We start from the raw sequence: 26,548 nt of genomic DNA, 5'->3' as shown, positions 1-26,548 counted from the left end.
AACCAAATTCACATAGTTTAAGAAGTGTTAGATCTGTTCTATGTGCGCTATTTTTATGCTTCCCGTTCTTACATTTATTTTTGCATCTTTTACTTTCGGTTTTGAAAATACAATATTTTTAGGTAAATATATATTTTATGGTGGTTTAGATGGTACAATGATTCTCTCTACACTATACTTGCTTGTTTTGTCACAAATTGAAATTAGGCGAACTATTCGAATTTTAGCAACTATGAAATGGCGGAGCGATATCTGCATAGTGCATCTTTAATTGTATTGTTAACAAATTTCAAGAAAAAATTTCAAAAGTAAAGTCAATATTGCATTTTAAAAAGCAGATTGAATATCTATTCAAATTGAGAGTGTGATTTGGTGCAGTGAACAAGTGACTGAGAATTTGGTTGTAGAGTTTTGAAACATGAGCCATTTTGATTATCTGTTTGGTTTTTGTGCCACATACATTACTTCTGAAAATTGCACTGAAGTGATTGAAAAAAACTGTAATGGATCCTGCATCATGATACAGATGTGTGTACGTCTTCTGTTTTATCTGGTGCAATATTATGTCCAGCTGGCAGGTATTGTGTAGGCCGTCATCGTAAATAGGAATTTGTTCTTAACGGACTTGCCTAGTTAAATAAAGGTTAAATAAGTTGTATTTTACCAGCCCTTCTCATCCTTTGACAGAGCATTCTGGCTGGTGACAGATCACATGCTTTGCACTTGGCTGAGTTCTCACACTCAGAGAGTTGTCTTGGGGGTGGCTTGTCGTTTCACACTCCCAACTCCTTCAGCCTCCCACCCATAGTCTTGTATGGTTCTGTATGGCTCAGTTGGTAGAGCATTGGAATTTGCAATGCCAGGATTATGGGTTTGATTCCCCTGGCCACCCATATGTAAAATGTATGCACGCATGACTAAGTTGCTCTGGATAAAAGCTTCTGCTAAATGGCATGTATTAGTTATATTAGTTATATATTATCAAATTGTTTCAGCTACCAACTATTACATTCAGGTGAAGAACTAAACTCATTCTGATGACTTACTAATTGTGTTTACCTTACAGCATTGAAGCATAATTCATATTTTTGTCTGGTCTAGAATATACAAAACCAAGACTAAGGAGATGATTGTGGACTACAGGAAAAGGAGCACCGAGCACGTCCCCATTCTCATCGACGGGGCTGTAGTGGAGCAGGTTGAGAGCTTCAAATTCCTTGGTGTCCACATCAACAACAAACTAGAATGGTCCAAACACACCAAGACAGTCGTGAAGAGGGCACAACAAAGCCTATTCCCCCTCATGAAACTAAAAAGATTTGGCATGGGTCCTACGATACAGATGTGTGTCAGTCTTCTGTTTTATCTGGTGCAATATTATGTCTAGTTGGCAGGTATTGTATTTTACCAGCCCTTCTCTCACCCTTTGACAGAGCATTCTGGCTGGTGACAGAACATAGGCTTTCCACTTGGCTGAGATCTCACACTCAGAGAGTTGTCTTGGGGATGCTTGTCGTTTCACACCCCCACCCACCTCAACCCCCCACCCAGCTCTGGCTTGCCAGGGCACCGCAGCCTGCTCATGGACTAATGTGTCACTGTCAGTCCGCTGTCTTCAGATACTTCTTTCAAATAAATACTCCCACAGTGAGATACAAAAAAGGAAAAAGAGTGACACTGATATGAATAGTTTTTAGGTAACAGAAAACAAAGTATACATTTTTATTCTATATCAAATCAAAGTTTACAGTGAAATGCTTACTTACAGGCTCTAACCAATAGTGCGGAGAAAAAATAATATGTGTGTGTGTAGGTAAGTAAAGAAATAAAACAGTAAAAAGACATTTGAAAAAAAGAGTAGCAAGGCTTTATACAGACACTGGTTAGTCAGGCTTGAGGTAGTATGTACATGTGGGTATGGTTAAAGTGACTATACATATATATGATGAACAGAGAGTAGCAGTAGCATAAAAAGAGGGTTTGGTGGGTGATGGGACACAATGCAGATAGCCCGGTTAGCCAATGTGCGGGAGCACTGGTTGGTCGGGCCAATTGAGGTAGTATGTACATGAATGTATAGTTAAAGTGACTATACATATAAGATAAACAGAGAGTAGCAGCAGCGTAAAAGATGGGTTGGGGGGGGGGGGGGGGGGTGGCACACAATGCAAATAGTCTGGGTAACCATCTGGTTACCGGTTTAGGAGTCTTATGGCTTGGGGGTAAAAACTGTTGAGGTGCCTTTTTGTCCTAGACTTGGCACTCCGGTACCCCTTGCCATGCGGTAGTAGAGAGAACAGTCTATGACTGGGGTGGCAGGTACCGAGTCAATGTGCGGGGGTAAAGGTTAGTCGAGGTAATTTGTACATGTAGGTAGGAGTAAAGTGACTATGCGTAGATAGTAAACTGCGAGTAGCAGCAGTGTAAAAACAAAGGGGGGGGGGGGGGGGGGGTCAAATAAATCAAGTCCTGGTGGCCATTTGATTAATTGTTCAGCAATTTTATGGCTTGGGGGTAGAAGCTGTTAAGGAGCCTTTTGACCAAGACAAGCTCCGTTACCGCTTTGCTGTGCGGTAGCAGAGGGAACGGTCTATGACTTGAGTGACTGGAGTCTTTGACAATATTTTGGGCCTTCCTCTGACACCACCTAGTGTAAAGGTCATGGATGGCAGGAAGCTTGGCCCCAGTGATGTACTGGGCTGTAAGCACTACCCTCTGTAACGCCTTACGGTCAAATGCCGAGCAGTTTCCATACCAGGCGGTGATGCAACCGCTCAGGATGCTCTCGATGGAGCAGCTGTAGAACTTATTGAGGATCTGGGGCACCCATGCCAAGTCTCCTGACTTGGACCATGATAGTTTGTTGGTGATCGATGTGAATGGGGGCATGTTCGGACCTCCCTTTCCCTGTAGTCCATGATCATCTCCTTAGTCTTGCTCATGTTGAGGGAGAGGTTGTTGTCCTGGCACCACACTGCCAGGTCTCTGACCTCCTACCTATAGGCTGTGTCATCGTTGTCGGTGATCAGGCGTACTACTGAGGTGTCGTCAGCAAACGTAATGATGGTGTTGGAATCATGCTTGGCCACTTCTTGGCTACCGACGTGAGTGCTACGGGGCGGTAGTCATTTAGGCAGGTTACCTTCGCTTTCTTAGGCACAGGGACTATGGTGGTCTGCTTGAAACATGTAGGTATTACAGACTGTCAGGGAGAGGTTGAAAATGTCAGTGAAGACACTTTCCAGTTGGTCTGCTCATGCTCTGAGTACACGTCCTGGTAATCTGTCTGGCCCCTCGGCTTTGTGAATGTTGACCTGTTTAAAGGTCTTGCTCACATCGGCTATGGAGCGTGTGATCACACAATCGTCCAGAATAGCTGGTGCTCTCATGCATGCTTCAGTGTTGCTTGCCTCGAAGCGAGCACAAAAGACATTTAGCCCATCTGGTAGGCTTGCATCACTGGGCAGCTTGCGGCTGCTTTTCCTTTTGTAGTCCGTAATAGTTTGCAAGCCCTGCCACATCCGATGAGTGTCAGAGCTAGTGTAGTAGGATTCAGTCTTAATTCTGTATGGACGCTTTGCCTGTTTGACGGTTCGTCGGAGGGCATAGCAGGATTTCTTATAAGCGTCTGGTTTAGTGTCACTTCTTGAAAGCGGCAGATCTAGGCTTTTAACTCGGTGTGGATGTTGCCTGGAATCCATGGCTTCTGGTTGGGATATGTACGTACGGTCACTGGGGGATGACGTTGTCGATGCACATATTGATGAAGCCTGAGACTGAGGTGATATACTCCTCAATGCCATTGGATGAATCCCGAAACATTCCAGTCTGTGCTAGCAAAACAGTCCTGTAGCATTGTCTGACCATTTCCGTATTGAGCGAGTCACTGGTACTTCCTCCTTTAGTGATCATCAATTAAAGATTTTGTAATAATAAAATGTTTGTTTTTTTAATTGAGAAGATAATCATATAAAAACTAATGTGTATATTGTATTGTGAAAGGCAATTACTTTATATGAACATATGTTGCAATGTGAAACATGTATTTCTAGATGAAACACTGATTAGTGATTGTATGATTTTTTGTGTTGTACTTTTAGTCAATTGAAAATGAGCTTACAGTTTTGAAAACAACTGCCTTTTTGATTATCTGTTTGGAAATTTGTACTAAGAGTTGTAAAAATGTACCACATACTTGTGAAAATTGCACCAATGTGATTTAATAAAAACTAACGAATATAGTTTGATAACAGCTGATTGCTGAACACTGTAAATGCATATGTTCACCTCATAAATGTATAAATTTGACAAACATTTTAAAAAACAAATCACATATGGATGTGGCTATAAATATTAAATCATTCTCCATCAGTCAGGTGGCTTCAATAGGACAAAGTGAAATTAGTCACAATGTGCTAACATTTGGAATTATATTGTTCTGTTCAATGCACTGCAGAAATACCTAGGTTGTATATACAGTAACAATATATTCCGCTCATCTGAATTTCATTGATACACTCTAAACTGATGAATTTCAAGCAGAGAGACAGGCGATACTGTATCAGATTATAAGTCACGGAAAAAAGGTGATCTTGTATAATGTTGCATGGGGCAGAAATGGCATACAACACTGTGCTACGTAGCCAACTGCTTTACAATACCTTTATTTCTGATGATTTGTCTAACGTACAGTTGAAGTCGGAATTTTACATACATTCAGGTTGAAAACTCATTTTTCAACCACTCCACAAATTTCTTGTTAACAAACTAGTTTTGGCCAGTCGGTTAGGAAATCTACATTGTGCATGACACACGCCATTTTTCCAACAATTTTTTACAGACAATTCCAGTGGGTCAGAAATGTACATACACTAAGTTGACTGTGCCTTTAAACAGCTTGGAAAATTCAAGAAAATAATGCCATGGCTTTAGAAGCTTCTGATTAACATTGACATCATTTAATTGACATCATTTGAGTCAATTGAAAGTGGACCTTTGGATGTATTTCAAGGCCTACCTTCAATCTCACTGTCTCTTTGCGTGACATCATGGGAAAATTCAAATAAATCAGCCAAGACCTCAGAAAAAAAAATGTAGACCTCCACAAGTCTGGTTCATCCTTGGGAGCAATTTACAAATGCCTGAAGGTACCACATTCATCTGAGCAAACAATAGTACGCAAGTATAAACATCATGGGACCACGCAGCCGTCATATTGGTCAGGATGGAGACGTCTCTTAGAGATGAACGTATTTTGGTGCGAAAAGTGCAAATCAATCCCAGAACAACAGCAAAGGACCTTGTGAAGATGCTAGAGGAAAGAGGTACAAAAGTATCTATATCCACAGTAAAACGAGTCATATATCGACATAACCTGAAATGCCACTCAGCAAGGAAGAAGCCACTGCTCAAAAAACACCATAAAAAAGCCAGACTACGGTTTGTAACTGCACATGGGGACAAAGCTCATACTTTTTTGGGAAATGTCCTCTGGTCTGATGAAACAAAAATAGAACTGTTTGGTCATAATGACCATCGTTTGGAGGAAAAAGGGGGAGGCTTGCAAGCCGAAGAACACCATCCCAACCATGAAGCACAGGGGTGGCAGCATCATGTTGTGGGGGTACTTTGCTGCAGGAGGGACTGGTGCACTTCACAAAATAGATGGCATCGTGAGGGAGGAAAATTATGTGGATATATTGAAGCAACATCTCAAGACATTAGTCAGGAAGTTAAAGCTTGGGCACAAATGGGTCTTTCAAATGGACAATGACCCCAAGCATACTTCCAAAGTTGGCTTAAGGACAACAAAGTCAAGGTATTGGAGTGGCCATCACAAAGCACTGACCTCAATCCTATAGAAAATTTGAACTGAAAAAGCGTGTACGAGCAAGGTGGCCTACAAAGCTGACTCAGTTACTCCAGCACTGTCAGGAGGAATGGGCCAAAATTCACCCAATTTATTGTGGGAATCTTGTGGAAGGCTACCCTAAATGTTTGACCCAAGTTAAACAATTTAAAGACAATGCTACCAAATACTAATTGAGTGTATGTAAACTTCTGACCCACTGGGAATGTGATGAAATAAATAAAAGCTGAAATAAATAATTATCTACTATTATTCTGACATTTCACATTCTTAAAAGGTAGTGACCCTAACTGACCTAAGACAGGATTAAATGTCAGGAATTGTGAAAAACTGAGTTTAAATGTATTTGGCTAAGGTGTATGTAAACTTCCGACTTCAACTGTATGTACTATATAAAGATACAACATGCTCACAACCTGCCATTGGATACAAATTATAAAGAAATTGTGCATGTCAAGTTATAGTAAATACTGTATAGAAAATTAGTTTTACCATCTATTTCTATTCATCACTTTAAAAATAACAGTTTTGAAATGTCTACCTTGTATTTTTAGCTATTAGATTGAGCCTATCATTCCTTATCTGATGAATTGGTGACAAATATTTCTCAGCAAAACTGATTTTGCATGAAAATACTTGGGTGAAAGATGTTTGAAACCCCAATAAATGCTCAAAGGTTCTGAACATAAGAGAAGAGGCATTACAAGTGTTATACGTTTATAGAGTTTTGTACTTAGAGCTTTGGAAATATACCACTTACATCTGAAAAATTTACCAAAATGATTGAAAAAAACAAATGTTTATGTTAAAAAAATATTTGATAATGGCGCTTTCTGGTGGTTGTCAAAACAACATCTCAGAAAACATAGTCCTCTCTTCAGCACCAAGCCCATTCCAAGGAAATGGTACAGTTCCCTCATTTAGAAGTTGTGTACATTTGTTTAAGATTATTATCATAGTGTTGAAAACCATACAAAATAAAGTGTTTGTTTGTTCTCAGTTATTGGGTCAGATTCTGAGTGCTTGTTTGTTTCTCTCTCAATTCCTTCAGGGAAACAGCACATTTGAGCAGGGGCCACAGAATATCCTAAAGCAGACAGAACTTTGTGTCATGATGGTAGTTAGTAATAATAGCGTAGGACTACTGGACCTATGTTCATTTTTATTATTTATTTATTTAACCAGGCAAGTCAGTTAAGAGCACATTGTTATTTGCAATGACTATGTAGGCCTATGCAGTAAATCTCCCACATCCAGCATGCTGCAAAATCTTTAGTAAAACAGTAGCCTAAATACAGTTTATTTGTCAGCTTGCAAACCTGCAAACTGACTTTGCACTGAACTATGCCCCAGAGAGCTATCATTAATGGAATGTGAGGTCAATAGTGCTAACACAAAAGACTATAGTTCAAGTACTGTGCCAGATTTCATGTTCTTGCTGTACTTTATACTATTATCAAAGGGATACATTTCAGAGTAGGCTATGATATGGTGATAACAATTGCTAAAACAAAAAGTCCATAATTTCCAAACAACCAGGTCAGGTCATGTCTGAAGACCCCAAATAAATATGAAGTTCTGTAGTAGGCTAATATTGTCTTACTGGCTTTGTTATTTCTGTGGATTGTGTGGGTTTACAGCTGAGCTGAACAATAGTCCTGGTCCATTTCGATTATACAGTATGTCTCTCCTTGTTCCACCCTTAATTGTTCAGAATCTAACAAACGGATAGTCCAAAAATATTGAAAGCTCGTGCCCAACTTTTAAAGAGACGTTCTGTTTGACGTAAATCCTGTTGAGAAAACGCACAATCCAGTGATACGACACATCAGCTGCCAAGCATCTATTTTCCCGCGCACAGTAAAGGTTGGTTGACTCGTGAGTTTGACCTAATTGGCACTCTGCCAACTCAGTGAGCGCTCATGGAGGCCAAAGATTTGGAACGTTTGTATAACAGGAATTCAGAGAGCGCGTGCGTAGCCACAAACCATTCTTAAAAGGATTCACATGAAACAAACATAGCAGCCAACATGTTGTTTACACCATCTAATAGCAAAATAAGGATTGTGTTTGCTGTCATTCTGTTTTATGATAAGAATATATACAACTAAAAGCACATTTAACAAAAATATAAATGCAAAATGCAACAATTTCAAAGATTTTACTCAGATGATCCAGCAGGTGAAGAAGCTGGATGTGGAGTTCCTGGGCCTGGCGTGGGTACATGTGGTCTGGGGTTGTGAGGCTGGTTGGATATACAGCCAAATTATCGAAAATTACGTTGGAGGCGGTTTATAGTAGATAAATTGACATTCAATTCTCTGGCAACAGCTATATTGGACATTCCTGCAGTCATCATGCCAATTGTATGCTCCATCAAAACGTGAGACTGTGGCATTGTGTTGTGTGACAAAACAGCACGTTTTAGAGTTGCCTTTTATTGTCCCCAGCACAAGGTGCACCGGTGTAATGATCATGCTGCTTAATCAGCTTCTTGATATACCACACCTGTCAGGTGGATGGATTATATTGGAAAATGAGAAATGCTCACTAACAGGCATGTAAACAAACAAACAAACATTTTAGAGAAATACACTTTTTGTGTGTGTGGAAAATTTCTGTAATCTTTTATTTCAGCTCATGAAACATGGGTCCAACACTTTACATGTTGTGTTTATATTTTTGTTCAGTATACATAGGCCTACATGAAGAAAATGTTTGTAGGGTAGGCTATTATGAGAAAAGGTGTTCAGTAGCAACAAATGATAGGCTATGCGCTGCGTTCATATGCTTGTCGTAGCTTCCTATTTCCTACCTGTGATGTCGGAAATACGACTTCGTTTCATTCATGTACTTTTTGGTCGGAACAATTCTTCAACCTATAATAAGACGTTAGCTATATTGATAAGGTTGATAGGCTAGCTAACGTTGCTTATAATTAACTTATCTAGCTTTCTTAACGATGACAATATCTGTAGTTGTTTAAAACGGATTTGTTATAATCTTTTATTCCCCACTTGTAAACTTATTCAGACTTGAATGGTCTTTCAAGTGAACTTACGAATAGGAACTAGGAACTTCCAATATCTCGGATAATACATAAACACAGCAATAGACCCGTTCTAGATACACAACAACTATAATAAAATTAAAGGAAATATGAGGAAGATTCAAAAAATAATAGTACTTTACATTATTGCATGGAAGAAACAAAATGTGTTTGGCTGTGTGATGGTAACCCTTTTAGTTTACAGATAATGAACCACTAATATAAACTATGAAACATAATAAATCATTGAATATATATGATTTATATAAAACATCTGTTTTTGTATTTAATATTCCTATAAAATACCAAATGAGCCATTTATCCATGTTGACTTTAAAGTTTATAATTCCGTATATATGCCTATACGCAGAACACTTTTTTAAGTGCCTCGAAAATGTATAGGCTACTTCTTTCCAAAAATATAATAATTCAACAACAAACTATTATGGTTATGGTTGTTGTGCTAGGATAGATGCTTTGTGTTATTATCTAAGCGAAACATAATTCACTCAAACGTCTTACAATATTTGCAAGATATGGATGAGTTTATTGTGCCAAATTGAATGCTCAGTAAAAAATGCGCATGCGCGTCAGGAGACCGCGGTAGGCCCTGCTGTTTATCCAACTCCAGTTCAACCCAGCGCAAAAAAACAAGGAGCAGGAAAATCCCGATGAACAGAGAAGGTAAGAATTACATTTTTTACCGACAAAATCTACAATAATATGGAAACGCGCCTGTTATAGTGCGGACGCAGTCACATTGAAGAGGAGTCAACGGAGATGTTTTCTTGTTGTTGCTATGTTTGCTTGATTCAGAAGGCCTGGTGACCCACATTCATAATCTAGGCTACAAATACCGGAGAGTGAGCAGCAGAACGCCGCAGATGTTTTTGAGGTTTAAATATTCCCCGGGTTTCGTATGTTTACAATCTTCTGTAATATTGTTGCTATATCTATCGCATAATGTGTTAACTTTGTTTCTATATTTAACCTGGTTGCTCGCAGTGACCCTTGTTTTGGAGTGATGAAACGCGCAGTTGGTTTTGGGTGCGCGTTTGGAATGACAGCACAGTTGCGTCTGTTTCACAGTAATTTCTAGCTATGTTCATTTTGGGGTTGAACGCTGCGGTTGTGCAGCGAAGGTGCCATTAGCTGTGGATGCGATTGTTACGTTTTTACTGTGCAATCGGATGCTTTCTCATGGATTTGGGCTCTCCCGTGTGAAACAAGTCCAAGTTATCCAGAACATTTTCACCTAGGTTCCGCGGACGCAACCTGTAAACGCAGCGAGCGGGTTGATCCAGTGAGAAATTCAAATCAATATTATGCAGAGGAAATCCGTTGGCTATAACGGGGATGAACATTTAGCATGAGCTTGAACGGGTTTGTCAGTGATCAGATATACTGCCAATGGACATAATGGACACTGTAATCAAGAATGAGCTACAGTTACAATTCGAACCACGGATTTTGGCTCATAGAATGAGGGAGAGCATTGTGCGCCAGTAAACTAAATAGCTGCAGTTTGCAACATTTTGAGAAAAATACACAATGTAGGCTATGGGTAAAAAAATGCAGACCACTGTACGCAGATACAGTGGCTCTTGTAAGCACAATTTTGAGCATATATACTGAACATAAATATAACATGCAACAATTTCAAATATTTTACTGAGTTACACATCATATAATGAAATCAGTCAATTCAAATAAATTAACCAGGCCCTAATCTATGGATTTCACATGACTGGGCAGGGGTGCAGCCCACCCACTGGGGAGCCAGGCCCAGCAAATCAGAATGAGTTTCCCCCACAAAATGGCTTTATTACAGACAGAAATACTCCTCAGCGTATGGTAGAGAAATTAACTCTCAATTCTCTGGCAACAGCTCTGGTTGACATTCCTGCAGTTAAGCATGCCAATTGCACACTGACCTCAACTTGAGATATCTGTGGCATTGTGTTGTGACAAAACTGCACATTTTAGAGTTGCCTTTTATGGTCCCCAGCACAAGGTGCACTTTGTGTAATGATCATGCTGGTTAATCAGCTTCTTGATATGCCACACCTGTCAGGTGGATGGATTATCTTGGCAAAGTAGCAATGCTCAAATTGGTGGAGATTTTGAGAGAATTTTGGAACATTTCTGGTATTAAAAAAAAAAAAAATTCAGCTCATGAAACCAACACTATGTGTTGAGTTTATATTTTTGTTCAGTGTATATGGCTTTTGACTCGGCTACAATGTATTCCACTGGTAAAAGTCTAAATGGCTTTAGTTCTAGTAACCAAATCAGTTGAGTAACCTATCTGACCATCTTCATTCTGTTATTGTACTGCCTTGATGTAGGCTAAAAATGTTGTTTATTTATGCACGGAATGCCTGACAAATGCAATTTGGGTTCACTGGCTCCTGTGATGCTCAGTAGTGTTGGACAGCCTTGAAAAAATACCGATATGTTTCTTAATCAGCTGTAAAACAAGCAATTCCATGGTAGGTAACAGTAATACAAGATTTTTCACTTTAAAATGTATGTTAAACAAAAACCAATGATTGCAAAGTTAAACAAACCATACAACTCTATACACAATTTTAGTAACAGAGTGATGCACTGTTTGTGCAGTCATTGTTACTAAACTTTGCATCTGCACTCTGTTATCGTGGAATTGCCCAGTATCACCTAACAATGGCCAATGTTTGCCTAGTCCAGGATGCATACGTCATCTGTTATTGATAAGTTGCCCTCTGACTTATGCCGATCCAATATCTGCACTGACGGATGCAGCGTGTAACCAATGCTGAAACATCCATTTAACCATGCAAATGGAATAACAAGTTGTTCAGTGGCTCTATGGTTGAACAAGTTGAGGGCAGGCCATGGTTAGTAATTCCTATTCTGTAATGGAATAAAGATTCTACACACTCAGGATCAATGCACAAATTTCATTTAAGTATGCTAAGCTTTCAGTCGCAAGACCTTCATCAGAGCATACACATTCTTATCATTCTTAATAGTTATCCACTCTGAGCTGTATCTGTTTTGTTGACAGTACTAGAGATACCTTGTTTGCCCTGCATCTAGTGATATCTTTAGTGCTGCGTCTGTGTGACTTGTCTGAGTGACCTTAGTGTTGTTGTTTGTGTTTAGGAGTTTGTGGCGAAGTTGTCTTTGAGTACTGCACAGAGCATGGCCTTTATGGCCCTTGGCAGCTGTCTTCCCTCAAACCATCATTGGGTGCCACGTCACAGCTCTCACACAATATTGGGCAGGAAGCCATAACCTGCTGCACAGTAGCCTGTTGTCTGAATTCTAGAAACTGCACAGTGACTTTTGGTTTGACTGTGGCCAAGTTAGGTGTGTCGGTTTATTTCTTAGCCTAAACCTTGTATTCATAGAAACTGCACAGTAAGGAAATATGTTTGAGGCGATGTGCATTTGACACCTAGACTCCGGCATACAATATTAGCTGCCCTCAGATGGAGTGACGTATGGTGTTGTTCATTTGATGCTAAGATAAAATCAAATCAAAGTTTATTTGTCACGTGTGCCGAATATAGCAGGTGTAGACCTTACAGTGAAATGCTTGCTTACAGGCTCTAACCAACAGTGCAATAAAAACATTTAAAAAAGGTGTTAGGTGAACAATAGGTAAGTAAAAAATAAAAACAGTAAAAAGACAGTGAAAAATAACAGTAGCGAGGCTATATACAGTAGTGAGGCTACATACAGGCACTGGTTAGTCGGGCTGATTGAGGTAGTATGTACATGTAGATATGGTTAAAGTGACTGCATATATGATAAACAGATAGTAGCAGTAGCGTGAAAGAGGGGGTGGTGGGTGGCAGGACACAATGCAGAGAGCCCGGTTAGCTAATGTGCGGGGGCACTTGTTGGTCGGGGCTAATTGAGGTAGTATGTACATGAATGTATTGTTAAAGTGACTAGGCATATATGATAAACAGAGTAGCAGCAGCGTAAAATAGGGGTTTGGGGGGGGGGCACACAATGCAAATAGTCCGGGTAGCCATTTGATTACCTGTTCAGGAGTCTTATGGTTTGGGGGTAAAAGCTGTTGAGAAGCCTTTTGGTCCTAGACTTGGCACTCCGGTACCGCTTGACATGCGGTAGTAGAGAGAACAGTCTATGGGGTCTTTGATAATTGTTAGGGCCTTCCTCTGACACCGCCTGGTGTAGATGTCCTGGATGGCAGGCAGCTTAGCCCCAGTGATGTACTGGGCCGTACGCACTACCCTCTGTAGTGCCTTGCGGTCGGAGGCCGAGCAGTTGCCGTACTAGGCAGTGATGCAACCAGTCAGGATGCTCTCTGTTGCAAGTCCCATTGATTTAAAGGTGGGGTGAATTAGCTGGCTAGTTGATTGCCAGTCGTTTGCTTTTACAGAAGCACAACACAACAGCCTAGGGATCTCTAAGCTGAACCTGACAGCAATGCAGCAGGGAATGGCAGCTCAGATCGTATGCCCACCGACTACAGTTACATTACAGCCTGATAGTATTATGTCCTTAGGGCTTTTGATCTTGGAGCGTGTTATTAGTTCTTCACTGCAAAATACCTTTGACAGTCTTGAAATCAATTGCAGTGTTAAAGAATCGATCCAAACCTTTGTGAAATGTGTACAAAATAAGCTGTGGAGTTCAGGAATCGATCCATGATGTGGGGGTGTGATGAATTCTCTGTTGGAAATAATTAATGAGGAAACACACAAACAGAATGTCCTTTTTTAAGGTGGCAGAGTGAGGAGAGATCGAAACAGGCATGTGGTAGTATGGCTGTAAGACCACATTCCTTGTGTAGCTACTCTGAACTTGCCCTCATTTTCATTATGATCTTCCGGTAGAATGGAGGCTAATATGCAAATCCAGCTCGTTCCAAAAGGCCTACTTGACACTTCTGTTCCCTTTTTAGGTATAGAGGGGGTCTTTTCCGGTAATGTACAGTAATGTATCTAGGTCTAACCCAGTGTAGGACACCACCTCTCTTCTTGGGATGTATGTCAACCGTTTGATGCGAACTGACCACTCTGTGTCATGATGTTCAGGAAGAAATGGACGCAGATGGCTTTTTCTTCTAGCATAAGCTTGTCTCTGGCATTTGTACGCTATTGTGGTGCTGCCTGAAATTACAGTCTTTGTTATAGCAGAGCACCAAAGCTTTCATCACCGACAACAATATGTCACGTCTTTGACCATCGTCTGAAATAGCAAACCTTTAGCCACATTTTTTATTTAATGAGCATCTTATTGGAAAGGATACATTGCCTTTTTGTTTTAACGCACAACACATCCATTTAATCCTTTGGTGTCGAAGTTCATTGCTCTTATATAGCATTGACTTCACCTTCAAATTGTCGGGTTTAATGTATTTTTCTCTTATGTATTCCTTGTATATTGCCAGAAGTTTCAGGGTAGGTAAACTTTAGTCTAGCACTACCTAGGTCAGACATAAATGTCAGTGGTGACTGACATTCCACCAGACGGTGGATACTCTGTGTAGAATGTGATCTCCACTCAAGTGGTGCCCTCCTCTACAGTGGTAATGGCGGTCAGACTGGCTCTTGTGCAAAGAGGATGGAAACAGGGATTGTTTTGCTTTCATCAGAATGTAGCCTAATTTCCTTGCTTTATTATAGCACTGGAATTGATTGTGTTTCTGACTGGTGTGTGACTACTGTGGGAGCTTCAGGATGACCCAGATGTTTTAGTTGTGATTCATCTCTAATCAAAACCTCTGGGAGTAGCAGAGCAGGCAGGACGGCTCTCTGGGCTGACAGTTCTAGAACAGAACCATCAGCACTGCACTTCTCTCACATGGCACCACCTTGTCCTCTGAAAATATACACAGTCCACCACAGCCAACCCCAATGAAACCCAAATCTACACCATAACACCATCCTCGGTCCAACAGCTTATTGGATTAATATAAGCCAAAACTGCGGACTTAAGAGCAAGAAAGAATGTGATGGGTGTTTTGAAGCTGTTTTCCCAAATAGTGGATTGTATTAGGCTAGTATCCAATTCCCTCTGGGTCTCTGCCTGCTAAAGACTGCATTCTGGCACGATACATTGTTTGTTTCTTTGGCTGGTCACAAGGACATTTGAGAAGCTTCAGGAGGGTCACGTCACAAGAATGTCAGGTAACAACTGTTTCATATTCCTACCATGTAGACTATCCCAAACCACGGGGCAATCTTGATATAATTTGAGCATGATTATCATTGGCCTTTGTTTTTCTATTTTCCATGTGGACATTTTAAACAAGGCGGATGTGCAGAGACCACAGCCTGCAGAGGGTTTGTTGCCTTACAAGACATCTCTTAAAGTGAAGGAAGTAAGGAGATGAGGAAAAAGACTGCGTCGATTTTGAGGAATGTACAGTCTGTATGCAAGGATTCCATTTAGACTGGCACCATTGGTGTGACGGTCTGAATAATTTCTGCATAAACGCTGTGACCAATTTAGGTTATGTGTATATGTAATTTAGATTGGATGATCTAGCTATGTGGCAGCCTATTGGGGGATGGGTTTCTCAATGCTGGTCTTTGGGTTTGCCGAAGTAAAGTCGTTGGTAAAATGTGTCCAGGTAATAAGTAAAAATGGTGTTACGTAAGTGTTTTGGGATCATGGCCTGATTTTTAAAGCAACACAAATATATACAAAAATAAAATAATGATCGCCTGACTATCATGGAATAAATAAGTAAAAGATCTATTGAATACGGTTTCTGATGTTGATGTGATTGTCTACTGTTGTACTTGTACTTGTTTTTGTTTGTGTTGTTGGTGTATTGCTATGATGTAGGCTAGTCTTAGAAAGCTTGGACATACTGAGGGCTCCTTGATGACTTTGCCAGAGCAGTCTGTCTGTATCTTGCATTTCCAGAGAGCACACTCTTCCTCATTCAGCAGTCTGTAACTGTGGGAATTTCCCCTATAGCCAATGATCTCACTGTCTGGGCTACAGCAGACAGACAACCACTGAACTGATGTCTCCTTCCACCCTCCCTCCATTCAGCCCCATGACTGAGTTTGATGATATGAACATTAGGCCTAATGGAGTTGATTTCAGCAGGAATACATTGTTGCTGGGCTGTAGGGTAAATTCCAACCTTTTGGGATGTATGTGGCAAACGGATTTGGGAAGAAAACTCTGCAACAAGTATTCGGATTAAAGGCTCCAAACTGAAGAAAATTGTGCCTTTTTGATAAATTGACATCCCTGATAATCATCACCATTGGCTATGATGCTAGCCTATATGCTGCTGTGCACTCCAGTGTTTTTATGATGATTAAATTAGAAGTTTAATTGTCATATGCAGGCAGTGTTTGACAGAGCGTACCTCCCTCTGTAGCGCTTTGTGGTCCCTGGCTGTGGAGTTGCCGTACCAGGCTGTGATGCAGCCCGACAGGATGCTCTCGATGGTGCCCCTGTAGAACACGGAGTGCCCTCGGAGACAGTCTACATTTCTTCAGCATCCTGCGGTTGAAGACTGTCGTGACTAGTTCACCATGGTGTTGGTGTGGTTTGACCATTTCAGCTCCTCGGAGATGTGTACGCTGAAGTGTGTACGGCTTTAGCCTAAGCCCAGCTACAGTATGGGTCAATGACCATCAGAAGAATCAAGCCTGCTGCTGTTTGTCAGTAACTTCACTTACCAAGAAATCCACTGTATTCTCTGTATTCTTGGAAATGTCAGCCTACTAATTAGAAACCATTAACCACAGTGTGCACTGTAGCAGGCACACCCTCTCTTATTGTCTGAACGTGATTTAACAGGGGGAGGTGCAGCCTCTGATCTGATAGCGGGAGAGAAAGAAGGTGTATATACAAAGTGTGTGTAACTGTGTATTTGGTTGCAGTTCCCAGGAGTGAATGTGTTGATGCTCGTTGGTGGTTTCTGACTGCATTAGATCAATGAGGGATTCTCTGCCACAATGGCTGTGTTTACACAGGCAGCCCAATTCTGATCTTTTTTTCCACTAATTGGTCTTTTGACCAATCACATCAGATCATTTCACATCATATCAGAGCTGATCTGATTGGTCAAAAGACCAATTAGTGAAATAAAAATATCAGAATTGGGCTGCCTGTGTCAACGCAGCCATAGAGCAGAACCTCTAATCCAGTTTATTCTCTGAAGGTTTTAAATGTTGGCAATGCGAGCCGATGGACCTGTTTCAATGGCTATGGCGGACTCATTTTTCCCATCCCTACTGTAAGCAACCTGCTGCTACTTTTCAAACGTCGACAATCGGGCTATCCTACCCACTCACTAATAAATGGACCACAAATCCTCATTGGTTTCAGGTGTCAGGAATGGTACATACAGGCTTAGGCTCAGTTTAGAGAGGACCCATTCTGTATGCCAAGGTCCATATGATCCAGATCAGATTTTTTGTTTAATCTAGGTATACATTTTTTTCTTTTCTGTTTTCCTTACCTTAATTTTCTGTATTCCTTCTTTGTTCTGCTCTGTTTACCCAGCTATATTCATTTTAACCCTGTTTTATTTTTAAAATGCTTCTAGACCAGAATGGGGGAAGCAATTTCCTTGATGGAAAGAGTTTCTGCTGTATAATGGCAGGGGGGTGGGCATGCTTGGTGATTGAGTCTCTCTCTCTCTCTCTCATATATTAAAAACAGGGGGTTTCTACTGTATAACATAGAAAGCACACGTATGAGGACAGTCTCTTCTCAATAGCATTACAGAACACTCAAACGGTAGTGGATGGTTTAGACTGCTTGCGAGCAGCATCCAGTGATGGAGGTAGGTCCTCTCTGTGGTAGTTAGACCATCATAGGGCAGCCTTAGCCAGATATAAAGGGATTCTCTCTCTGCTCTATTATAGAATAGGGGAGGCTCACTCTGTGATGGAGTCTTAACTGTAGAGGAATTCAGCTATGCTATTTTTACCCTGCATGGCGCGGGTGGTTGCTATGGCGTTGCCGATGGGCACCGTCGCTATGAGTGCGTGATGACAAGCGGCACCGAGGATCCACTTCACACACAGCACATCAGCACAATTTGTGTGTGTAGAAATGGTGAGAAAGTGTTGGTGAGTGAGATTTTGAGTGCGAGAAGCGATGTATTTGAGGCTACTGAGAAATGATGAAGGGGCTTCTGTGTGGGAGGTGTATTTGTCTGTTCGGGTGTATATGAGGGAGAAAGATCATTTGCGGCATCAGTGATTTGAGTGGCTGCTTTAAACATTTCTCTTTCCCTTCCACCACTTCATTTTCCATTTCCCTCCCTCTCTTCTCTTCGTAGTTCCTTTGTCTCACTACTGCCCCGGGGAAGCCAGGATGCATTTGGTTACTGTGTGATTAGCTTCCAAATGTTGTAAAATGCCAGTTAGGGACTTGATTGGCTCTTCAGGGCTCATGGTGACGTACTCTGCTCACTGGTTGGCTGCTCAGGGTTTTACGGTGACTGAAAGTGCTCTGTTATTGGCTGCAAGTGGAGCTGTGATGAAGTTTAAAGGGGAAGGAGGAAGAAAGTAGGTCATTGTGTCAGCAGGTCAGTGAAGCACTGAGTGCAGTTATACAAGCACAGCTTTTTGCTGCAGCTACCGCTTGTGTTCCTGCTGCTACACTTAACCCTACTTCCTATCATTCTTTTGCTCTCACATCATGCTTTGTCTGCATGTCTTTTCCCACTGTCAAAACACTGACTCTTTTCAGTGTTGACAAAGTTTGTGATTGGCAGCTTTTAAAACAGTGTATGAATGAAACCGTGCTCTATGCTTTGGTATGATTACCCCTCCAAAAGCTGTAGGTGAGATGAGACACCACTCACTTGCTGTGACCCATATTCACCTTATGTAGCCCTGCCCACTTGACCTGAGCTATTTTGAACGTGTTTGTCTTTCAACTTCCTGCACATTGACACAAGTAAAACCATTGTAAAATATGAATTACATTTGTCAAAACTATTAAATAATGTGCACAGAATTTGAAATATGTTATCTGTTGATGAAAATGTATGAATACATTTTAATGTTAGCCACATTTTTTTCAATCAATGCTTGAATGGACAATGTCGTTAACGCAGAATATCAATGACAAAAGACAAATTGTGCCCGAAATGTTTTATGTAAATAACATTAGGATATTTGATCTGTTGTGCCTCAAAGCTAACTAGCTAACCTGCCATGTTAACTCTATGGGAATGCTAATTATGCTAATGTCGGCTTCCGAGTGCTTATACTACGAAAACACATTTTCAATGTTTTCCCCCACCATGAAATGAAAATATCTTACAATTCTGTGCACTTTATTTATAGCCTGATGACTCACACTAATTTCATCCGCTGCTCTGTTTGCCACATGCTTGAGTGTGAGACGGACATCATTGAAGTTGTTTGTGGTGACGAGAGGTGTCAACAGCTATTTTTGAGCATCTCTAACCAATGAGTATCAAAGCCAATGACCAATTCCCTCGCTGCTTGTCCACGTGTTCTGGCTCTGGCCCAACCCATCGGTTTCTGGACCAATCAGATGGCGCCCTTGTTGCCAGGTTACATAAGGTGGATAGAAACTCTGCTGCTACTGTTACATACATGGTCATGTTGAGAATTTATTAAACCTGTAACCTTATGTTTTCGACAGAGACCCTCACATTTTCTGTGTGATGTGTTTGTGGTGTGAGACCCTGTGTGTCGTGCTGCTTGTGCAGGTCAAATGTATCTGTTTTTTAATTTTTAATTTCACCTTTATTTAACCAGGTAGGCTAGTTGAGAACAAGTTCTCATTTGCAACTGCGACCTGGCCAAGATAAAGCATAGTAATTCGACACATACAACAACACAGAGTTACACATGGAATAAACAAAACATACAGTCATAATACAGTAGAAAAAATAAAACAAAAGTCTATATACATTGAGTGCAAATGAGGTAAGATAAGGGAGTTAAGGCAATAAATAGGCATGGTGGCGAAGTAATTACAATATAGCAATTAAACACTGGAGTGATAGATGTGCAGAAGATGAATGTGCAAGTAAAGATACTGGGGTGCAAAGGAGCAAGATAAATACAGTATGGGGATGAGGTAGATAGATGGGCTATATGCAGTGATCTGTGAGCTGCTCTGACAGCTGGTGCTTAAAGCTAGTGAGGGAGATATGAGTCTCCAGCTTCAGTGATTTTTGCAGTTCTTTCCAGTCATTGGTAGCAGAGAACTGGAAGGAAAGGCGACCCAAAGGAGGAATTGGCTTTGGGGGTGACCAGTAGATGTCGACCGATTACAATTGTTTTTTTCAACGGCGATACTGATTATTGGAGGACCAAAAAAGCCAATACCGATTAATCAGCCTATTTTTTTAAAACGTATTTTTGTTTTATTATTATTATTTTTATTATTATTTAAACATTTGTAATAATGACAATTACAACAATACTGAATGAACACTTATTTTAACTTAATATAATACATCAATAAAATTAATTTGGCCTCAAATAAATCCTGAAACATGTTCAATTTGGTTTAAATAATGCAAAATCATAGTGTTGGAGAAGAAAGTAAGATGTGCCAATATGCAATATGTGCCATGTATGTGCCATATAAAAATGTGTGACATGTAAAAAAAGCTAACATTTAAGTTCCTTGCTCAGAACATAAGAATGTATGAAAGTTGGTGGTTCCTTTTAACATGAGACTATGTTAAAATGAGAATATTCCAAGGTAAGAGGTTTTAGGTTCTAGTTAATATAGTATTTATAGGACTATTTCTCTCTATATTTCATATACCTTTGACTATTGAATGTCTTTATAGGCACTATAGTAATGCCAGTGTAACAGTATAGCTTCCGTCCCTCTCCTCGCCCCTACCTGGGCTCGAACCAGGAACACATCGACAACAGCCACACTCGAAGCAGCGTTACCCAATGCTCCACAAAAGCCGCGGCCCTTGCAGCGCAAGGGGAATAACTACTCCAAATCTAAAAGCGAGTGACGTTTGAAACGGTATTAGCGCACACCCAGCTAACTAGCTAGCTATTTCACATTGATTACACCAGCCATTAGGCTGATAGGCTTGAAGTCATAAACAGTGCTGTGCTTGCGAAGAGCTGCTGGCAAACGCACGAAAGTGCTGTTTGAATGAATGATTACGGGCCTGCTGCTGCTCAGTCAGACTGCTCTATCAAATCAGACTTAATTATAACATAACACACAGAAATACGAGCCTTTGGTCATTCATATGATAGAATCTGGAAACTATCATTTCGAAAACAAAACGTTTATTATTTCAGTGAAATACGGAACCGTTCTGTATTTTTTTCTAACGGGTGGCATCCCTAAGTCTAAATATTCTTGTTACATTGCACAACCTTCAATGTTATGTCATAATTACATAAAATTCTGGCAAATTAGTTCGCAATGAGCCAGGCAGCCCAAACTGTTGCATATACCCTGACTCTGCGTGCAATGAACGCAAGAGAAATGACACAATTTCACCTGGTTAATATTGCCTACTAAACTGGATTAGTAGTTATAACTAGTGATTAGGATTGATTGGTTTTTATAAGATAAGTTTAATGCTAGCTAGCAATTTACCTTGGCTTCTACTGCATTTGTGTAACAGGCAGGCTCCTCGTGGAGTGCAATGGTTAGAGCGTTGGACTAGTTAACTGTACGGTTGCAAGTTTGAATCCCCTGAGCTGACAAGGTGAAAATCTGTCGTTCTGCCCCTGAAAAGGGCAGTTAACCCACCCTTCCTAGGTCGTCATTGAAAATAAGAATGTGTTCTTAACTGACTTGCCTGGTTAAATAAAGGTCAAATAAAATGTAAAAAAACCTAGCAGTGGGTTTGGCGACGAGTATGAAGCGAGGGCCAGCCAACGAGAGCATACAGGTCGCAGTGGTGGGTAGTGTATGGGGCTTTGGTGATAAAACGGATGGCACTGTGATAGACTGCATCCAATTTGTTAAGTAGAGTGTTTGAGGATATTTTATAGATGACATCGCCGAAGTCAAGGATCGGTAGGATGGTCAGTTTTACGAGGGTATGTTTGGCAGCATGAGTGAAGGATGCTTTGTTGCGATATATGAAGCCGATTCTAGATTTAATTTTGGATTGGAGATGCTTAATGTGAGTCTGGAAGGAGAGTTTACAGTCTAGCCAGACACCTAGGTATTTGTAGTTGTCCACGTATTCTAAGTCAGAGCCGTCCAGAGTGGTGATGCTGGACGGGCGGGCAGTGATCGATTGAATAGCATGCATTTTTAGTTTTACTTGCATTTAAGTCACGTCCAGAGAGCAGAGAAATGGGCATAGCTGAAAGTCAATGGGCTGTGACAATGCCCCTCCCCCTTCCTTTCAGGCACTTGGGGTCACACTTTATTTGGGTAGTCCATCTGTAGATGCTCTATAGATTTCCCAGCACTCCCCTCATTCACCTAGACACTCCGCCACAGCCACCACACCCCTATGTCTGTCTCTGTGTCTGTCACTCTCTTCCTCTCCCAAAAATATGTTCATAGTTTAACATGTTGGAAAACATTCACTTTAATGTTCTGTTCTATCCAGGCATTAGTCCAGTTTGTGTGAAAGCATTGCAGTCTGTTGGGTCAGAATGGGATTAATCATGATGCTGGTCATTTTAGGAAAGCTCACTATTAGAGACATATTGGTCAGTCGAGCTCCACTGTTGACGTCCTCGCATTGCCACAATTAGGCATTATTAGGATCCCTAACTAGTTTAGAGACTAGGGCATGTGTCTAAACCAGGATTTTATCATGTCAGTTTGTGTTTTTGGTTGCGTATTTCAGGCTGTGGCTGTCATGACCTTTCTGGCTCTTTATTTTTTATTTCACCTTTATTTAACTAGGTAAGCTAGTTGAGAACAAGTTCTCATTTACAACTGCGACCTGGCCAAGATAAAGCAAAGCAGTGCGACACAAACAACAACAGAGTTACACATTGAATAAACAAGCATACAGTCAATAACACAATATAAAAAAATAGTCTATATACAGTGTGTGCAAATGACGTGAGGAGGTAAGGCAATAAATAGGCCATAGTAGCGAAGTAATTACAGTTTAGCAAATTAACACTGGAGTGATAGATGCACATCATCTGCTCAAGTAGATATACTGGTGTGCAAAAGAGCAGAAAATTAAATAAAAACAATATGGGGATGAGGTAGGTAGATTGGGTGGGCTATTTACAGATGGGCTATGTACAGCTGCAGCGATCGGTTGAATCAGCTTTTCCATCATGTCATCTAAGGATATAAGGTTCTGTGTACGTCTATACGTAAGGTTATTTGTGTGTCTGTTGCAGGGTTTAAGGATGTATGTGTTTTCAGGGTTTATGTTGTGTGTTTTTTTTCTTATTTTAGATCCCCGAAGGAAAACATCTCTTTTCTAGTCCAGTACCATAGCGGCTCCAGACGAACCATGTGATTGGTAAGTGCTCACCTCTGCTCTGTACTAAACATATAGCTATGCTTAGCCCACTGATATGCTAAGTGGAATTTCTGCCATATAACATTTATCGAATAAATTCATTCCAGATAGACAAGAACCTACGGTACAGAGGCTATGGTTGAATTGGGATTGAGTAAATAGACCACTTTACAGGTTAATTCATGTAATGTCTTCTGTTTTGTAACCAGTTAGAGCATCCGATGTAGCTGTCATGTGGTACATCCACAGCCCAGCACGGCGGAATGCTCAGCTCAGCAAGGAGCCGTTGACAACCGCTGGCCTTTGACAAAGGATCCTCCCAGTGACTCTTGTAACTACCCCCCTCCCCTAGGGGGGACACAGACCTCTGCCATCCCCACAGTGCCTCCACATTGGGTGGACCTTCATCCTACACCACACTCCTCATCCTCCCACAGAGTCTGCTAGACAGGAGGTAAGGTTGGGCCGGGTGCTGCTGCCCTTCAGGAATAGAGGCTGTGGGTTATTCTGTGTGAGATAGATAGATATACGTATATCTCTCACACACACACAGTTGAAGTCGGAAGTTTACATACACCTCAGCCAAATACATTTAAACTCAGTTTTTCAAATTTCCTGACATTTAATCCTAGTAAAAATTCCCATGTCTTAGGTCAGTTAGGATCACCACTTTATTTTAAGAATGTGAAATATCAGAATTATAGTAGAGAGCGATTTATTTCAGCTTTTATTTCTTTCATCACATTCCCAGTGGATCAGAGGTTTACATACACTCAATTAGTATTTGGTAGCATTGCCTTTAAATTGTTTAACTTGGGTCAAACGTTTCAGGTAGCCTTCCACAAGCTTCCCACAATAAGTTGGGTGAATTTTGGCCCATTCCTCCTGACAGAGCTGGTGTAACTGAGTCAGGTTTGTAGGCCTCATTGCTCGTACACGCTTTTTCAGTTCTGCCCGCAAATTTTCTATAGGATTGAGGTCAGGGATTTGTGATGGCCACTCCAATACCTTGACTTTGTTGTCCTTAAGCCATTTTGCCACAACTTTGGAAGTATGTTTGGGGTCAACGTCCTTTTGGAAGACCCATTTGCGACCAAGCTTTAACTTCCTGACTGATGTCTTGAGATGTTGCTTCAATATATCCACACAATTTTCCTCCCTCATGATGCAATCTATTTTTGCGAAGTGCACCACTCCTTCCTGCAGCAAAGAACCCCCACAACATGCTGCTGCCACCCCCGTGCTTCATGGTTGGGATGGTGTTCTTCGGCTTGCAAGTCTCCCCCTTTTCCTCCAAACATAACGATGGTCATTATGGCCAAACAGTTCTATTTTTGTTTCATCAGACCAGAGGGCATTTCTCCAAAAAGTATGATCTTTGTCCCCATGTGCAGTTTTAAACCATAGTCTGTCTTTTTTTATGGTGGTTTTGGAGCAGTAGCTTCTTCCTTGCTGAGTGGCCTTTCAGGTTATGTCGATGTAGAACTTGTTTTACTGTGGATATAGATCATTTTGTACCTGTTTCGTCCAGCATCTTCACAAGGTCCTCTGCTGTTGTTCTGGGATTGATTTTCACTTTTCGCACCAAAGTACGTTCATCTCTAGGAGACAGAATGCATCTCCTTCCAGAGCGCTATGACGGCTGCGTGGTCATACTTGGTACTATTGTTTGTACAGATGAAAGTGGTACCTTCAGGTGTTTGGAAATTGCTCCCAAGGATGGACCAGACTTGTGGAGGTGTACAATGTTTTTTCTGAGGTCTTGGTTGATTTCTTTAGATTTTCCCATGATGTCACGCAAAGAAGAACTGAGTTTGAAGGTAGGCCTTGAAATACATCCACAGGTACACAGATGACGTCAATTAGAATATCAGAAGCTTCTAAAGCCGTGATGTCATTTTCTGGAATTTTCCAAGCTGTTTAAAGGCACAGTCAACTTAGTGTATGTAATCTTCTGACCAACTGGAATTGTGATGCAGTGAATTATAAGTGAAATAATATGTCTGTAAACAATTGTTGGAAAAATTACTTGTCATGCACGCAGTAGATGTCTTAACCAACTTGCCAAAATTATAGTTTCTTAACAAGAAATTTGTGGAGTCTGTATGTATGCATGTATGCATGTATGTATGCATGCATGCATGCATGCGCGCACACACACACACAGTGGGGAGAAGTATTTGATACACTGCCGATTTTGCAGGTTTTCCTACTTACAAAGCATGTAGAGGTCTGTAATTTTTTATCATAGGTACACTTCAACTGTGAGAGACGCAATCTAAAACAAAAATCCAGAAAATCACATTGTATGATTTTTAAGTAATTAATTTGCATTTTATTGCATGACATAAGTATTTGATCACCTACCAACCAGTAAGAATTCAAGCCCTCCTGTTCTCCACTCATTACCTGTATTAACTGCACCTATTTGAACTCGTTACCCGTTACCTGTATAAAAGACACCTGTCCACACACTCAATCAAACAGACTCCAACCTCTCCACAATGGCCAAGACCAGAGAGCTGTGTAAGGACATCAGGGATAAAATTGTAGACCTGGACAAGGCTGGGATGGGCTACAGGATAATAGGCAAACAGCTTGGTGAGAAGGCAACAACTGCTGGCGCAATTATTAGAAAATTTAAGAAGTTCAAGATGACGGTCTATCACCCTCGGTCTGGGGCTCCATGCAAGATCTCACCTCGTGGGGCATCAATGATCATGAGGAATGTGAGGGATCAAATCAAATGTATTTATATACCCCTTCGTACATCAGCTGATATCTCAAAGTGCTGTACAGAAACCCAGCCTAAAACCCCAAACAGCAAGCAATGCAGGTGTAGAAGCACGGTGGCTAGGAAAAACTCCCTAGAAAGCCCAAACCTAGGAAGAAACCTAGAGAGGAACCAGGCTATGTGGGGTGGCCAGTCCTCTTCTGGCTGTGCCGGGTGGAGATTATAACAGAACATGGCCAAGATGTTCAAATGTTCATAAATGACCAGCATGGTCAAATAATAATAATAAGGCAGAACAGTTGAAACTGGAGCAGCAGCACGGCCAGGTGGATTGGGACAGCAAGGATCAGCCCAGAACTACACGGCAGGACCTGTTCAATGACCTGAAGAGAGCTGGGGCCACAATCTCAAAGAAAAGCATTAGTAACACACTACGCCATCATGGATTAAAATCCTGCAGCGCACGCAAGG

At 41.0% G+C, this 26,548-nt stretch overlaps 1 protein-coding gene across 7 annotated transcripts in view; it reads left to right on the top strand.

The window, feature by feature from the left end:
• Positions 1-9,489: 9,489 nt before the first annotated feature.
• The window catches only part of LOC100135915 (circadian locomoter output cycles protein kaput), a 42,482-nt gene continuing 25,423 nt past the window's right edge, over positions 9,490-26,548 (top strand). For 6 of the 7 annotated variants that reach the window (XM_021604344.2, XM_021604346.2, XM_021604343.2 and 3 more), the window contains exons 1-3: positions 9,490-9,602; positions 23,277-23,343; positions 23,553-23,797. The gene's annotated coding sequence lies outside the window, so the exon portion shown is untranslated. The remainder of the gene's footprint in view (positions 9,603-23,276; positions 23,344-23,552; positions 23,798-26,548) is intronic. The other variant, XM_021604340.2, reaches the window with a different exon arrangement.

The sequence above is a fragment of the Oncorhynchus mykiss genome, chromosome 5 (genome assembly GCF_013265735.2).
Source record: "Oncorhynchus mykiss isolate Arlee chromosome 5, USDA_OmykA_1.1, whole genome shotgun sequence".
Lineage (NCBI taxonomy): Eukaryota > Metazoa > Chordata > Actinopteri > Salmoniformes > Salmonidae > Oncorhynchus > Oncorhynchus mykiss.
The sequence above is the reverse complement of the archived record's forward strand: the minus strand, read 5'-3'. Positions and strand labels throughout refer to the sequence as shown.